Below are 17,106 nucleotides of genomic sequence, written 5' to 3' on the forward strand. Positions count from 1 at the left end.
TGCTGCTGCTGCTGCTGCCGGTTGAATAAAAGATAAGGCGGCGTCTTTCCTTTGAATATTCCCTCCTATTTTCTCAATCGTTTCTCTTTGATCTCTCGCCCTTTTTTATTCCAATCCCGCTCGGCCCAAGCCTCTTTTGTCTGTCGCTGGACCATATAATTAGGCCATCAATAACGACCAATCAAAGGAGCTAGAGTAAAGAGACTCTGAGTCAATGCTTCGTACGTGCCTTGATGGAGAAATTCCCCTGTAAACATCTTATCGCGTCCACCATTTATATTTCCCGGCAGAAGAAAAGAAACCGCATCGTGTCACTCGTTGTTCGAACGTAATTTAAACATTCCGAACGGACGTATATACCGTCGCCGGCCGTCTTCCACCCAGGACACACCGGCGCCTATTCGAAAGAATTTGATTTTAAAATTCCCAAACGATTTTGTTTTGTTTTGTTTTTTCAAATTTTTGCGGTCAAGTTATTCGAGTCCTGGCAAAAGTTACACGCCATTTCCTCGCGGGTCTTTGGACATGTTGTGCAATGTTAACAACGGCTGATATCTATCAGCAGGTGATACGCCGTTTCATTGGAATGATACAGGGCCGCCAACAAGGCAGTTTGGGGATTATCCGGATTTGTTTTTGTAACTGAAACGTTTCTAGCATGATGAATAGGGACACACGATTACATTTTTCGCCTGGGCCGTTCGTTGTTTTTCTGTCCCGAGTCGTTTGACAAGTGAGAAACGTGAGAAACCCCACTGGTCCACCCATCACACAAGAAGAAGAAGAAGAAGAATCAACAACAGCAGAAACGAGCAGCTAGGGATTTTTGATGCAAGAAGCTTAAAGACTAAAAAGAAGAGACATAGACAAGAGAGTTGGGGGGGTTTATTTTGTCTCAGATTTCCACGTCGTCATACACGAACAAGTAAAGTACCAGGAGTATCCTTGAGGCTGGTCCTAGGGTCCCCCTTTGGTCCTAGGGCATACATGGAGGGGGGTGAAGAAGAATTCCATGCCGACCCAGCACCAAGAAGAAGAAGAACCCGACAGACGGTTGACCCCAGCACATCAAAAATGAAGCCCCAAGTAGAAAAAAAGAAAGGAGAAGAAGAGCGGTAATGTATCGCTAGGGTGTTGTTCTTCTCGCCCTGGAACAAATTGTTCCAGCTCCCCTCTTATTCCCCCCTCTTACGACGACAAAACTTTTTCGACGTCGTTCCCCGATATATATATTTTTGTTTAAACTTTTCGATGTGTGATCCAACTAAAATTAGAAAATAGCGGGGCCCAGGGTAGAGGCAGGCGACTGTACGGTTGGTGGTGTAGAATAAGGAAAATGGTTAATGATGATGCAACAGCTGGCGCAGCGTCGGACCCATCAGAGAGATAAGGCCCCCTGAGCTCTTGCGTCCCTCTTATGAGCATCAGCTTCTTCTTCCTCTTCTTCTTCTTCCTCGTTATGCATGGCCGACCGATGTGTATACCTTCCTTTCCTCATATAGTACTGATGATGCTACTGCTAACGAAGTGCGTACGACTTAACAATGCCCCGACTACTACTCCTACCTACCTCTCAAGATTCCCTGGCTTCTTCTCGTCCAACGGACAGACTGCTGTTTCTATTTTGACTCGCTTCATTTTGTTTTTACACGCCAAGTGAATGGTAGATAGCAGATGATTGGAACGGTTATGGGCGCTTCCAGGATGGAAGTCGGGAGAGATGCTCTCTTAGTTATTTTCTCCGGGAAAAAATGTATGGAAGGCAGCAGCAGCAGCAGCAGAAGCGGGAGTAAAAATGTCGTTCAGCACTCAATTCCTCTATTCCTTTGGAATTTTCATCCATCTGGATTTTTTATATTTTTCACGCTGATCTCAATGGGATAGTCGGTCACTAATGAAAACTCTTTTACTTGTTTACCCTTTCGTGACTTTTAAGAAGGTTATTTGCTTCTTCCAGAACCTTTTAAAGGGATTTTGACTGTCTTTTCACAGCCTCAAATCAACGGGGTTGCTTCTTCTATTCGGAGATTGATGGCGGCTTCCCTCTTTCTAATGGTTTTACAACTCCGCTGAGAGCAACCGTTTTACCCCGAGTCAATTTGCTGTGAGAACTTCGTTTCAAAGTTGGCGGTCTGAACGTCTTGGAATGTGAGCCATCTACCGGCGGTCGCGGGAACTCTGGCGATGGGGGGGGGGGGAGGGAATGTACAGTCGGTCAAACAGTTCGGACAGTTTTGATGATGAAGAAAGTAGGAAAAGAAATGATGGTGATGATGACGTGGTGTTTCTGATTTGTGATCCGATAATAACAGGGTACGCACAGCGCGCACGGCATGCGGGGGCAAGAGCGTAAAAATTCATGATTTTCAAGATGTTGTATTATAATACTCTTGTGTAGTTGAAAGAGAGAAAAAAAGCCAACAGCAACGAACCGTTGGAAGAAGAAATTACAAAGAAAAAGAAAAAAAAATAACAACATCTACAGCACAATCGAGGAATAAATCAGATGCCGAGATGATTATATAAAAGAAAAAAAAATGAATAACAAACAACGGCCGTGATCTTATTCAATTTTCTTCTGCATCAGCCTCCTTTCTCCCGCGGGACCCACAGTGAAACGAAATTCCGCCCAAATGCCATCAGCGATCTAAAAAACTTGTAAATGTTTCTTGTCTTTTTTTTTTTTTTTTTTTAAAGAAAAAAAGAAAAATCTGTTTATGTAGGAAACGCCGGCACAAAGTTTTGAACCGTTGATTTTTGTCGCGACGTTAGAAAAAACAAATAGAAAAGGGTCGTTCCCTCCCTCCCTTCTATGCAGACGAACTCTGCGGATGCTCCGACTCGATTGCGAAACTTTTGAACAGAATTCCGTTACCGGAGAAGAGTAGCAAGTGAGCGTTCGATGACAGAGAGAAAGCAAAGCATTTGAAACAAAATATAGCGCAGCACTTTTTGTTTTCTTCGGAGGTATTCGGTCGTAAATGCAAAACTACTCTAATGCTCTTCCATTGCTTGGCTAATGGTTTAAGTTTCTCTGTGTAACAGCTCTCTGATTCTCTCCGGCGTTTGTATTTTTTTTTGTGGCTGCTGCTTCCCCGTTTGAAAAATTTGATTGACATTGTTTTCGCGAGTGAAGCTGTTGAAAGCCTTTTTAAGTGCTGCTCTTGCTGATGGCATCGAATCGGATACAGTTGATCCCACGGCTCACAAAGTCACCCATCCAAACATTCTCCGAATCCGATAAATGCTTAGCGGGAAACTCAAATGGCTTCCTATAATTCGACCGCCGTAATTGCCGAGTTATCGACCAAAAAGCCGCGAGTTTTAAAAGCTGCCGAGATCAAAGTTACCAAAAGTAAACTCTCAATACTCTGTACGTAGCAGAGCAGGAGGAGGCTACCGTGTCCGGCTGTGGAGAAACGTGAGTTGTTTCCAAGGGCAGCTGATGGGAATACGTTTTTTATTATGCATGTACGATTGTCCGGATAAATGAAGTTATTTGACTAAATAATGAATAGAGCCTCCGTGGGAATGGAAGAAATTCTCTTACCCCATACGATATTAGAAAGGTCGGGACCGGAGGTATATATAGTCAAAGGAGAAGAGGGGGGGGGGGATTCATAACTAATAATAGTGAGTAGAATAGTAGATAGGCAAAAGAGGGAGAGGGTTTGTTTCTATCTACCTGGGCTCATCAAACCTTACATCCGGCTCTGCTTTTTTCATTTTCCCCCGGTCCGTGTTGTAGTTGCAGCCTATCTTACAAGTACTACAGTAGCCGTTTCATGTTGAATTGCATTATCCTCTACTTCCGATAGCTTTAAACTTGCCGCAGACTGCCCCGCGTCCTTAAATCATACATGCAACTATCATCACCATATCATACTCCCCATCTCTCTCTCCCCTCTGCGCACATCACGATATCTCGCTGTCCTTAATATATTTTTATCCTCCAATGTTTATGATATTACGAACGTCGCTCGTAACGTACACCGCACCAGACTCCCCCACCAGCTGCTGTTGACAATCTTCTTGTTCATCTTCTTTTTTTTTTTTTTGAATAGCAAATGTGGAAGAAGGGAGAGTCTATAGGTCTGCACATGTAGAATCGAAAAGAATATTTTCCCCCAAAGCAAAAGGAAAAAACGTAAAACACGATCCCATTAATGTGCTCGGCCCTCCCACTAAATCTCCGTCTTTTTCACGATCAATTTGTTGGTTCGGTTCAACTTTTTCTTGCGGTTTTTTTTTTGTTCTGTCAGGAGAAATCCGATCGAGACGCTCGGGCAACAAATTAGCGTCTTATATATTTTCACGGTGCGCTCGCGTTATGGTTTTCCAGACTCGACACAAGTGGAAAAGGAGGAGACGACGTCTAAAGGTCACACATACACACACGGAGCAGCCAAGACGTGAGTTTAGTGGGACCCTCCTCGTTATCGTCGCTCGTAAAATATGGAAAATGTTCATGTGTGTGTCTTGTCTCTCTCCACCCGTGCGAAAAACCCGAGAGCTTTTTGAGACGCCCTTTTCCCAGTTTTATACGCGAAAAAAGTTCCTTTTTTTTTCCCGCTCGCACTTTGAACTTTTCCGAGGTGGGTGGGGCTCGAGTTCCACATAATTTCATCTCTGTGACTTGTCAGTCTTGACTTTTTCTTTTTTTTTCCATTTTCCTACGTAGCTGATGATCTTCTTTCTCATCACCCGCACATTTAATAACCTATGGTAAATGTAACGAGATAAGAACGAGAATGATAATCACTGCCTGTGTTTTAGCGCCTCACGATCGTAAACATGAAGGAAGGCCCCAAATAATTACGAAACATCCCGAAAAAAAGGGAAACAAAAAATGGAACGAAGATTATTTTGCGCGCCAGATGGTGGCTAACCAGCGAGAACCTTGAGACCCTCTCTTATCGAATGTAGAATTGAATTCATTCATCGACATGTCTTTTCTTTTCAAAAGTGAAACTAACCGAGCAAGGAAAAAATAAAATCCAAACTTAATAATTGATGAGGAAAGAAGAAGAAGTTTCTTGTATATGTTTGCGTCGCATAATCAACAAACACTGCTGTCGCTGCCAGCGGCCATAGGGAAATGTTCCAACACTAGTGGCGGGGGAGGGAACACTTTTTTTTCTTCTTCTTATTTATTTTCTTCTTCCCTTGAACTAATTTAGCGCTCCAACGTTGTGTGTGTGTATATACGTATAGCCTATGTGTATGTCTACGGAGACTAAGTTTCTCACGCTCTATCCTCTGCTTGCAACACACCAGCAGTCGGTACTGTACTATCTCCTAGCTTGTCTTGTTTTCGCTTCCTCCCTTAACCCAAAACTGAATATCGTTTCTTTCTGGTTGTTTTTCTTTTTGAAAAGGGAAAATTCTTATTTTTTTTTTTCTTCTTCTTCTTCGTTATTGTGGCCTTCCGTCCGTCGATTTTTCGTCCTTGGAAGAGAATTCCAATCGTATCGAGTCAGAAATGATAATTAAAATAAATCCGCCGGCGACATAGACGTAATCAGAAAATAGAGTCAAAAGTTTTTTGGGAATTTTTCCTTTTTGATATAATCACACCTCCATCACTTTCACCACCTCCGCCGTGAAGGCAATTAAAGGTAATCGAGCTCTGGGCTATGATATGCGTCTACATAAATACGATACAGAGCTGTTGCTGCTGCTGCTGCTGCTGCGCTTGAGCAACAGCATCTGATTTTAATGAGCGGGTTTTTGTTTTTTTCTTTTTTTTTTTTGAGTCCAGGCAACCTAGAAGAAAAACCTTTAAAAAGTCTTTAAACTACTACCCAGTAACTTTCTATTTTTCTCTTTTCTTCACTACTACTCCTTCATATCCAACCACTGCGAAGACTACGTTAGGCAGTGCACACTCAGCCAAGAGTGAAAAACGCTGTCGTTCCTGTATAGTTTCTTGTAGTCGTCCGTGTAATAACAGTGTGTTTCTGTACTGGTGGGCCACTCCAAAAAAAACGAGTCTTTTTTATTTTATTTTTCTCTCTGGCTGATGACAACTCTTGATCAATTTCAGCAGCTGAAACAATCAGGCAAGACCTGACCTGGAATTTATTTTTTTCGTCATTTTCTTTTTCACAACATGAACATGGGTTAAATCGTTCCAAATTAGGATTTTTTTTTTACAAAATCTATCTTATTCGTTTGTTGGGAAATTCTCGTTTGAACTTTCAAGTTGAAATTTTTCTTACTTGTCACTTTGGATTATTTTGTGGAATCAATTGATTTGAATTGCGCGCCATCCGTTTTCTTTCATCCCGTTTGATGTTAAAATAAGTAAGTAGAACTAAATAAGAGGACTCGAGAGAGAGCGCCCCCCACAGTGGATGGGTGGGGATGAGACCCAGTGGTGGGGCTCTTACTACGAATGAATGTGTACAAGAGAGAAGGGCAGGCCCAGGAACGGCTCCAGTGCCGCTCAAGTGGCCGACCGAGAAGCACGTACCGGTCTGTCGCTCTATGCAACGTACAACCCAAAACTGAACATTAGACTCATTCAATCCACTACTGGACGACCACAGCAACTTGTTTTATTTTTTCCAGTGATTTGTTTCTTCCCAGTGTAATTTCGTGATTGTGTGTTTTTGTGAGTGTGCTCCAAAGAGACTTTTTTTTTGGACATTGAAAAATTTTGTAACAATTTTTGTTTTCCCCTTTGCCCTCCGACTGCGAAGAGAATTTCTCTCATCAGTGAAAGATAAAGATCATGCTACTGGCTCTTTGGTCATAAGAGTCTAGCTGATTCTTCTTCTTTCGCTTATATTCATTTCGGGGACGTAATCACCAGGCGACGAGAGAGAACCCTGTCGTCGTGTCTATTCTCATCGGTGAGTGCGTGCAGCAGTAGTGTCTCCACTCTCTTTCTTCGGTCCATTTTCGTTCATTGTCCCGCCGTACTCATTATTATTATTATTATTATCGCTGCCGCTGTAGCAGTGCAGTGCATGAGAGAGTGGTTCAGTTGTCTCTTGCATAACTAGGGCCTTCAATGAGAAACAATCGGAGCAGCTACTCTGGTTATAGGTTATTGTTATCAGCACACAACGTGGAAAATTGACTCTATTATTTTTTTCTTTTTCCAAGAGCTTTTCCTTCCACTTCGATATTCTACTTTATTTTTGGGTCTTTTGGTTTTTTTTTTGTGTTCTCGGCGCGGATGCCATCTGCCATCCATCGGAGGCGGAGTTGAGCCCCACAGAGGTGAAGTGGTTGTTGAGTAGACCCCCCTCTTTGAAAGGGGGGGGGTTACCTCACTGGTCACGTGCAACGGCCAAGGCAATGGGAACATTTTTTTCCTAGTTTCGTAACAAGTTGGAACCCCCCGCCTGTTCCAGGACACTTCCTGACGATTCCTTTATTTCTTTTGACCGTCCAGTGGTTTATTATGTAACACGAAAATTGGGGTCTAGTGTCTTTAAGAAGTGAGAGGAGGGGCGGATGGGATGTTCCAAACTCACCGACAGTCATCCCGTTTTTGTATTTTTTCTCTCCAATCCCCCTATTGTGTGTCATTTGTTAAATGATGGACTATTGCGGTGATGGTGGTGGCGTGGAACCGAAAACCATTTACCGGGAACGCTCGGTTGGGTTCGGTCGCCTCGCCCCCGACAATTTCCAGTCGAAAATCAAAGAAAAAGAAAACAGCTCGTTTTACTCGACCGAACGTACCGCTCCGCCGCCATCACAACATTTCATTTGGGAACGATCAAAAACGTTCCAACACCAAAATCCGAAATTTGGCTTTTTATTTTGAAGGACTGGCCGCAAGGGAAAAGTTTAAGAGGTTTAAGTTTTTTTTCTTTTTCTTCTTACTCTTAAAATAGTTGCGCGTGTATAGTCTGGCTCCGATATAATCCGACAGAAAGGAGAAGAGATGATGATATTCAAACACCCACACACACACACACGAAAAATGTATCTGAAAGAAATCCGGCGTGTCGAATGAATAAGAAACAACTTCATTGTGGCCTTGCCCATCTCCTAGCTCCGAGTTTCTTTGATTATTGTTATTTGGGTTCCTCTTCTTATATTCCTGATGGTGGGATGGCGTAGGGAAATATCTTGACCAGTAAATAATAAACCATTCCATTTTTTTCCCCTTTTTTAAAATTTTTTTTAACACGCGCCAGGCGAGAATGCCCACGTCTAAAACAGAGAAAAGTCGTAAATTGTCTCTCCTCTTTTTTTTTCTATCTCGCTGGCAATGAATTAAAAATTCCAAAAATCTAGCGGATAAGACTTGCTCGCTCGCGCTATAACGTATGTATTAAATAAAAAATACGACTAGATTTTCTATCTGAGGAGAAGAAGAAGACAAGAAATATTTCATTATAAATCGTCAACTTTTTTTCTCTCTCTTGCCCTTCGAGTGAAAATAAAAAGATCGCCACATCCAATCGGATTAACCTGTTTTACAATTTAGTGTTTTTTCTCCCGAAGAAGAAAAACCACACATTCTCCTTCCTTTATTTTTTGCTTATCTCGTCCGTCTCTTTTTTTTTCTGCTTCATATTCCTTATTTATTTTTTTTACCTTGTTTGCTTGCATCTTTCCTACTACTACTACTATGTGTGTGTGTGTGTGTGTGGATTAAATTTTTTTATATTGAGTCGTCACTCGTAATCAAGTTGGGGGTCTCTGAGTTTGGCCAGCCGTGTCGTGGCGAATTAGCACGGGCGCCGCGCGCGACCAACCCGGAATAACAAAACAAGCCACACACACAGTTCGACCGAAAAAATTGAAATGAAGAAAAGGAGAAGTTCTTTCATCCCGTATATGAAGCGCTCAGACTCTCTCACCACTCGACTCTCGAAACTTCCATTTTGATTTTCTAAATGAATGGACGACATTTCAGAGAGAGAGAGAGAGAGACCCCCGATAGAAAAGGGGAAAAAAAAAACCAGTCTGTCGAGTCTGGAGATTCTTTTTCGGTTTTGGAATTTGGTGTTTTTTAAGGATCCCTGATTGTCTGCGGTGCCGTTCGCGCAACGAAAGTGGACTGAGACTACACTGCTATCTCCCAACTCAGAGATTCTCTCCTGGAAAAAGAAAAAGATGATGACTAAGACGACAATCAGCTTCTTTGACTCGCCTTTTACGGGGTGGTAACACAGACGACAAAAAAAAAAACACACACTACGGCATGCTGCACATCGTAGTAATGTGCGCCCCCGATTCATTGATACAAAAAAGTTGTTGCCGCTCGACCGCATTTCTCTTTTTTTGTTTTGTTTTAAAGTTGGTTCAATCGTTCACGTAAGGTTGTCTCCATGGAGCGCGAAGTCTGAGGAGAAGAAGAAGAAAACTGAAAATTAGATGCAAATGGAACAGCCAACAGATGTACCAGTAACCTTTACGCACTCACACACGAGCATTGCTATAACACTTGGGAATAGAAGCGGGAAAAGGTCGTGGGAACTTTGACTGTTTTTAATATATTTATTTGTACGATGTGCGGAAGAGGACGCTCGAGCGGCAGAAGGCCATTTTCCCCCTCTGTTATAACCAGAGCTACCGTCTGTGTGTGAGTGTGGAAACGCTCGTTTCCGACTCACGGCCCTTTCTTTTTTACTTTTTTTAAACATTCAACTACGACCTGCTTAGTAGGATGAGCCTTTTCCCCCCTTACCTACCTACCCCCCAGGTGTGTGTAATAGTATCATGTCTGATTGCGCGTGGGAAAGGAAAAAGAAACAAAAAACACACACACACACAATTCGAATGGGACAGAAGAATTAAATGAAAAATTCGGGAAAGGAGCTATAGAGGACCCCCACAATCCGAAATGTTGCCCATTCCAGTCAGCGTCTAGATCCAATTTGTTTTCGTTCCTTTTTGGAGGCCAACTCAATAGAAAAACACGTATTTGTGTACCTACCGGTCATTAACCGTTTTTCAATTTGGATCAAGTCAATAATAACAATCCTGTCTAATGTATAACGTGAGCGATTCGATAAGGAAAAAGGACTCGGCAGGAGGTGGACTTGTGTTGCTTCTAAACTTTTGGATCAAAGAAACAACACACACACGTACGGGCCATAATAAAATGTGATTTTTAATGACAGGCAATGAAGGGCAGGTGATTCGGCGTGAGAACAAACACTAGTTCTTCTCATGGTTCATTTAGAATTTTTTTCTTTCTTTCTTTTACCTTTTTCCACTTGTTTTTTGAATGCCTTGTATAAAAAGAAGGAGACAGAGGGAGGAAAAAAGAGGTGGTGGGGGCGACATCATAATGAAGAGCTGGCCAACATGTGAGAATCGTTTGAACGATGGCTAATAATATTAAAAAAAAGGAGGAACCTGCGCGTTCAAGCGTGGCCCACCTGTTGGTTTTTCGGGGGAAAATAAAAATAAAAAATAGTAAATTGTGTAACGTTGTTGATTATCCAAAACAATTTCGGGTTAGATTTTTTGATTTGATATTTATTTATTTATTTTCAAGAGAGAATAACATGACGGCACGAGCGTCTGTTGAATTGTTGATTTCCGTCCAACTCGTTTGAAATCCTGTAATCCCGGTGCAGACGTGTAGAATCCAATGGGGTTGAATATTCATAGGTACGACTCTTGGTAGATGCGGAGGACCCAATGGAACTGGTTCCTCCCCATCTTCGTCAAAGAGAAGAGGAGAAAGAGAATTAGAAATTTATAACTAAACGTCAAGTAAAAAATGAAACGGAATCGAAAAAGCTTGTTCCTTATTCCATCATCGCAGGACCGTTTCAACAGCTTTTCGTCTTCACTGTCGGGGCAACGAAGAACACGCTGCAAGACATTCTTGACATATTTTCCAATCCATCAAATCGACTTTACTTGTACAGTGTATATAGATGGGGGAAGGGGGAAAGAAAGAAAGAAAGTTGCTTTCTCTTACGTCTTTTTTGATCGAACTCTGAAACGCTTTTCTGTAATTTTTCACCCCCAAATTTTTCATCCGGATCGCTCAGAATTCAAGAGCGCAACTGTGTACTGCTGCAGTATTTCAGCCTTTTGGTATGGGACGTTTACACATTATTTAAATCGGACGCTTGGCTAGAGCTGTCCTGATTCGTTTCCTTTCAATTTGTTACGTCAAAACTGGGGGAATTTACGGGGTCAAAACTTTCTAAACTCGGCGCAATCGGGACGAAACACACACACACATGCAGCCTCTCTCTCTCTCTCTTTTTTCTGCTGCTCTCTTTGATATGTAAAAATCAAAACGGACTAAACGGTTCACAGCATGGCTTCGCCAGAAAAGAAAGCGTTCTAAAATTGTCAACTCTCAGATGGGGAACACGATTTATAAGGTGAGTTCGTTTAGCGTTGCGTGAGATGATTGCAGCCCCGCAAAGCGTTCGCGATTGCCCCAAATATATTATTATCGTCCACACTTGACACTATAAAGCCCCCCCCCCCCCACTTTAAAAACTTATATTGTATGCCATATACAACAATGGAAATGGAATACTGTATCTGCTCATTGTTTTCTCGACTCGAAGGGCATATGTAGAGGAAGATTTTTCTTTTCTCTCATTTTTTTTATTACATGTTGAATGCCACCCAAATGATGGGAATTCTCTTTTCTTTTTGCTCGCGTCTTTTTTAATGCGCCATATTCCGTGATAATTTCTTCTTCTTGTCTGCCCTTTTTCGGAGTGTGATGCGCGTTTTTTTATTTTATTTTTTCTTTAGACAGAAGAAAATCATCGCTATTTCTTTTCTTTCGTTTTTTTTGTCGGAGCCGGAAGGGATTCCGGAAGCGGCGTCGTAAATCCACTCCCTTCCATTCCACCAAATGCGTTTCATTCCCTTGTGTTTTTTTTTCTCCCGCAAAAAAATAAGTGAAAAATTGAAAAAAATAAAAAATGAGAAAATTCCCAGGGTTCACATGTCAGTCCCACATCAAAAAATTATAAAACGAAAGAAACTCTCCAATCATTCCGTGAAGAGAGCAAGAAAAAAAATATGTAATTAGATGACACGCCATTTCCGTTTTTTGTTATTTTTTCTTGTGAGAAGAAAAGGTTTTTTTATTTTGGTGTGTGTGGAATGACGTCAACACGAAATTTAATGAAACGTGACCCGTTCTGCGCTGAGCACCTTGATATCATTGATTCATTGTTGTTGTATACTTGTATATGCACAGTGGTGGTGGTGACTTTTCGGGTGACCCCTGCGGATGTTAAAAACAGTCCAGGAGGTCTCCTTCCCCAGGTGCCGATACATTCCACACACGTGCGGTTGACAATAGAAGAGAGAGAGATAGAAAAAAAAAAATAGTTCCGTGTGTTGATTGGTCACACGCTTACAAAAATAAACTATTCTCTCGCTTCTATTGTCATTTAACCTTTTTTATTGTGTGTGGTAGAGATTTCGAGAGAAGAAGAAGAAAAGAAAAAGAATCATTTAAACACTGCGGCCGTGATGTTTTATTAAATCGAAACAGACACGCATATCAAAGAAAAGGGAAAGGTGCCAGTTTGTTAAGATTGTGCATAATAGACAAAAGGATCAGAGAGAGAGGAGAGAGAGAACAAAAGAACATCATTTCCAATCAATTCGTTAGCATAATGGGGCCATCATTGGCGGCTGGATATCGTGTGCCACTGATTGGGGGAGGGAGCAAGTGTGGTTTTCTTCACGCAACCCAACGGGAGGGAGAAAATGGGCTGAAGTAAAAAAAATAGGAAAAAACAATCAAAAGTTCTCCGAGGAATTTGTTGTTTGTTGTTGCTGTTTTTCCCTGTTTTCTCGGCTGCTCGGGTTTTCTTTTAATTTTCTTTTTCTTTTTTATCGTGGCGTAATATAAGAATCTCTGGAGACTCTCTCGGGGCTGAAAATGATTTTGAAAAAGAGAAGCCCATAACGTGAAACGAATATAAGAGAAGGGAGAAAATGAAAATAAGGCCAGAGTGATTCACGGCCAGTTGGGGGCCCAACAGGTCGTTTTGCATAATTGCCAGCTCCCGTTGATGTTTTTTTTTTTTTCCTTCTAGCTGCCTGCCCATCTTCTTCCTTCCTCAACTCTCTCTCTCTCCCCCATTTTCTTCTTTCGTTCCTTATATGTAGACCTTTCGGGAAGAGAAGTTTAACCCAAAGACCATATATGTAAATAGACAAGACAGACACACACACACACACAGATGGGGCCATTTGACTCGTCTTCGCCTGGGCCGCAGGAAACATTTCGTTCTCTCATTCCATCCTCACGTACACACACGGAACACACACACCAGCAACAGACCCCAAACGCAGGCTGATTATCTTTCAACTGGACTGCAGGCGACTGCAGGCAAGAAGAAGAAGAAAAAAGGGAATTTTCCATCAATGACAGTCGATTGTGTGTGTGTGTGTGTGTTTGTATTTCAAATGAATCGGATAGATAGATAATTTACCTTTTTTTTTCGGAACTATAGCTCGCCCCGATGTGTACCGTGTAGACTGTCGACGGGTTGACATTTTGTTCTGTGGTTGTTGTCTCTCGTGTTGTCCTGGTCCTGGTCCAAACACAAGGAAGAAGAAGGGGGGGGGGGAAGTCTTAAAGAGAGGACGATATAACGGCCAGCAGAGTCCATGAGTAATGGATTCCAATCGCTGGCTGACCATTTTTGGGAAGCAAACTCTGGAGAAAGAATATCTTTTTTCCTCCTCGTCTTCAACTCGTTCGTCCCCCTTTTCTTTCCTCTATCATTTTTATTTTTATTTTAAATATTACGTCCAACTAGGTAAAGGGGGTTGAAGCTGCTGGGTAATAAAAAAAGAAGAGAAAAAGGGTTGGAAGGGGAAAATATGGTCATCTTGAAAGTCCCTTTTCTTCACGTACGACACACACACCTGTGTGTTGGAGTCTGCTATACCCTCGACGGGTTGTCGGTTGTCTGTAAGGCGCTTATTATATCCTCCTCCGTTTTGATTGCTCGATTTTTTCAAAAGGACTTTGACGTGATGCGCTGATTGAGACCCCCTCGTTTTTATTCTCCCCGGAATAAGTGTCTTCTATTAACACATTCGTGACACAAGAAATGTTGCACGTGTGTTTATCGTGCCCAGGTGAATGTTTTATGACTTCATTTTCGGTTTCCTACTTTTTTATTTTTTGACTTTTTTTTAAGGGGAGCGGGGGGTAAAAACGAAAGGAAAAAAAAGACGACGTGATGATTTGTTGAGAGCTCGCGCGAGCGTGTTTTTCCCGCATTTTGATCCGACTCGCTAGAGCGTGACATAATCTCTCTTTTTTTCTTTTTCTTTTGCCCATTTGAATTCCGTACGTTGAGAACACACGTTTCTTACTTTTATATTCTCCTTGTCGAATAATAGGAACTGTCCGCCTGTGTGGTGAAGAAAAAAAAAAACGAAATTTGTTGTATAGCATTTCCTCCTCCTGTTTTGTGACTTTTGGAATATTTGACGTATTTTAGAAGAGAAGAAAAAGAGGGGGAAAAAGAGGAAAAACCGCCCGCCCATTTTTCATTTAATACTCGTGTTTTTTACGACAGTTTGGACGATGGATGGCTCTGGTATGTACACCTCGGGATTCTGGCTGTAATAATCATTGGCGCATAGGGGGAGAAACAAGGGATGCCTATCATTAGTTGGACGCCGTACTTTATATGTAGTTCTCTAATCGTATAACGGCTACCACCATATACCTGTCTTATGAATTCTAATACAGATGTGTGTGTGTGTTTTTTTTATTTTATTCGTTTTTCGGGGGCTCCGGACAATTTCGCACCTGATTATATCGGTAGAGACGGTTGAGCAACTTGAAACGTGTGTTTTTCATTTCCATATCTCAACTGACAGATAGAAAGACATATAACAACCACCACACACCTGCTGCTGCTGCTGCTGATGTGCTGCTCGAGGGGCTTCTATCACTTGACTGTTAACTCGGCTATTTATCTTGTTCCCCTTTTTATTGTGATGATGATGATTCTCTCTGCTCATTCTCCGTGAGCGCGCTCGCTCTTTCACACTCTAGAAATTCTCGCTCGTATTTATGGCCAGCACGAACTAGACGTTTTCTCTCTTTCTCTGTCGCTTGTTTTTAAAGAGAATCTAATTTCGTTTTTCCCAACTTGCGTGTCCTCGAGAACTTTGGCTACAAAGTTTTTTGCTTTCAAACGTGTGACGACAAGTTGCCCAACTGTGTCTAATCTCGTTTTTCCCATCAGCAATCGCAACAACGATTATGAAATGGAGATATCACATTATATAGAGACCAGTTTTCTATTCTAATTTCGATTCCTTTGTTTTATTTTTTTGGCAGCACGTCCAGAATAAAAAAACAAATTTTCTACGAATGTCAAGTCCTCGGGGTGACGACTGCAATTAAAGTCTCGGGAGAAAGAAAGAAAAACAAAAAACAAACTGGATACGATCGAAAACCGCAAACATTTTTTTTCTCTTTCTCTCTCTCTCTGTCGACTATCGTATCGTTTCTGCTCTCGCCCCAAGTGTTCGTATTGTGACTCGCCAAAAAAGAATGTCGGAGGAATTTCTTCGTGCTCTTTTGGGGGGGCTGCTTGACGGGTCCTTCAACAATCATTTCTTTCCATTTGGGCAAGTCGTCGTCGCTGGCCCATTATTTGATCTTTCATCCAACTGCGCAGCAGAAGCTGAAGGGTCCGGCTGCTGCCTATGTGCAGTCAACAGGAGTCACTTGACGATTTTATTTTGGTTCCTTTGGCCAATGTTTCACTTTGAACGAGCGATGAAGAGGGGACACGGAATATTTCAACTCTGTAAAAATAACCGAGACCCACTTGCCAATTGCGTCATATCTAACGTGGACGTTAAAGAGGAGATAAGACAAGTCGGTGGGTGATCTCACTAGACATGGTCCGCTGCTCACATTCACGTAATGTTGGCATTCCTCAAGCCAAAATCCGTATACGGAGATGAATGATCCACTCGCCAGTTAATAAAATGTGTGGGGTTTTGAGACACACACTCACGAGAGCTATAGCGACAACAAAGAAATGACAATAATAAGACGTGCTGGGGCTCTCTCTCTTTCTCTCTTGTGTGTGTTTAGAGGAGACACGGCATTGAGCTGCCAATCAAAGTCTCGTAGAGTCTGTGTCTCTCTCTCTCTTAACTAGTTGCTGGGAATTGAGAACTTTTTATTTTATTTTTATTTTTTCCTTTTTTTGGCGCGATTCAAAGTGAATGGAGTCGGTCTCTTTTCTACGTCCGGGGCCGCCCGCTTTCCCCTAAAACGGACCAGCCAAGTCAAGTCCAGCACGCAACAAATGGAGGGGAGAGACAATTACTTAAGATCATTGGGGGGAAAAATTGAAATGTTTGCTTTTGTTTGTTTTTTTGTAAATCAATTGCGGCCAGCGGCGCCCGCCGACTCCTCCCTTAAATGGCGGTTTTTTCGAAAGCTTTTTCATCAACCCCAGAGCTGGAAGACTTGAAGGAGAAAAAAAAAAAACTACTACAACAAACAAGACAACGAGAACAAACAACCGGATTGAACGATTTTTCATTCTCTCTCTCTCTCGCTCGCTCTTGTTTCTTCCTTCATTGCTTTTTTTTTGTTGCTGTTCGTTCAAGCTATCCGTCATTATCTGTGTGCACACTGCGGCTAACAGAACGGGTTTAGTCGTTGCCGACAGTCGTCGGACGATAATAAATCCACGACAAAATCCGCCAATCGTCGTTGGTTCCATTTTGTTTGATTTGTTAGTTGATTTCCCTTTTGCTTTCCTGCCCAATGTATATTTCTAAATTTAAATGCGTTCTCCAAACTGTTACAGCTCTCTCTCTTTCACTTCTTTTGGACTGGCGATAATCAACTCCCCCAAATAAGAATATATTCTGACTGCAAAAGCTATTTTGATGGATGACATTTGCATTTGTCGGCCAGAAAGTTTTCCTTTTTTTTTCTGATTTTGTTGTTGTGTGATACAATTCAGTTTCGGAGAGACTCCCCGCTGACTGTCGAGTCGGAGGATGTTTGAAATTAAAGCAGACATCCTCCTTTTAGTTTTGTTACATTGTCTTTTCGGGACTGCCAGTTGAGGTGAGTGCGGGCCAATCGCTGGGCCCATCAACTTGTTGGCTTTTTGATGGGCGCTTGCGAGT

At 42.0% G+C, this 17,106-nt stretch overlaps 1 protein-coding gene and 1 long non-coding RNA gene across 3 annotated transcripts in view; one reads left to right on the forward strand and one right to left on the reverse strand.

Annotated features, from left to right (window-relative positions):
- The window catches only part of LOC124340751 (kinesin-like protein CG14535), a 71,269-nt gene that overhangs the window by 12,534 nt on the left and 41,629 nt on the right, over positions 1–17,106 (forward strand). The window contains exon 1 of one of the 2 annotated variants that reach the window (XM_046793376.1): positions 6,355–6,857. The exons of the other annotated variant lie outside the window; for it this stretch is intronic. The gene's annotated coding sequence lies outside the window, so the exon portion shown is untranslated. Of the gene's footprint in view, positions 1–6,354; positions 6,858–17,106 lie in introns of those variants that run through there. 2 annotated transcript variants of the gene reach the window in all.
- LOC124342449 lies at positions 13,011–13,672 on the reverse strand. Its single transcript, XR_006918818.1, has 2 exons — positions 13,410–13,672; positions 13,011–13,300 (listed from the first exon to the last, which is right to left on the reverse strand). It is a non-coding gene; the product is annotated as an uncharacterized LOC124342449 (long non-coding RNA).

This window comes from Daphnia pulicaria, chromosome 1 (genome assembly GCF_021234035.1).
Source record: "Daphnia pulicaria isolate SC F1-1A chromosome 1, SC_F0-13Bv2, whole genome shotgun sequence".
Classification (NCBI taxonomy): domain Eukaryota; kingdom Metazoa; phylum Arthropoda; class Branchiopoda; order Diplostraca; family Daphniidae; genus Daphnia; species Daphnia pulicaria.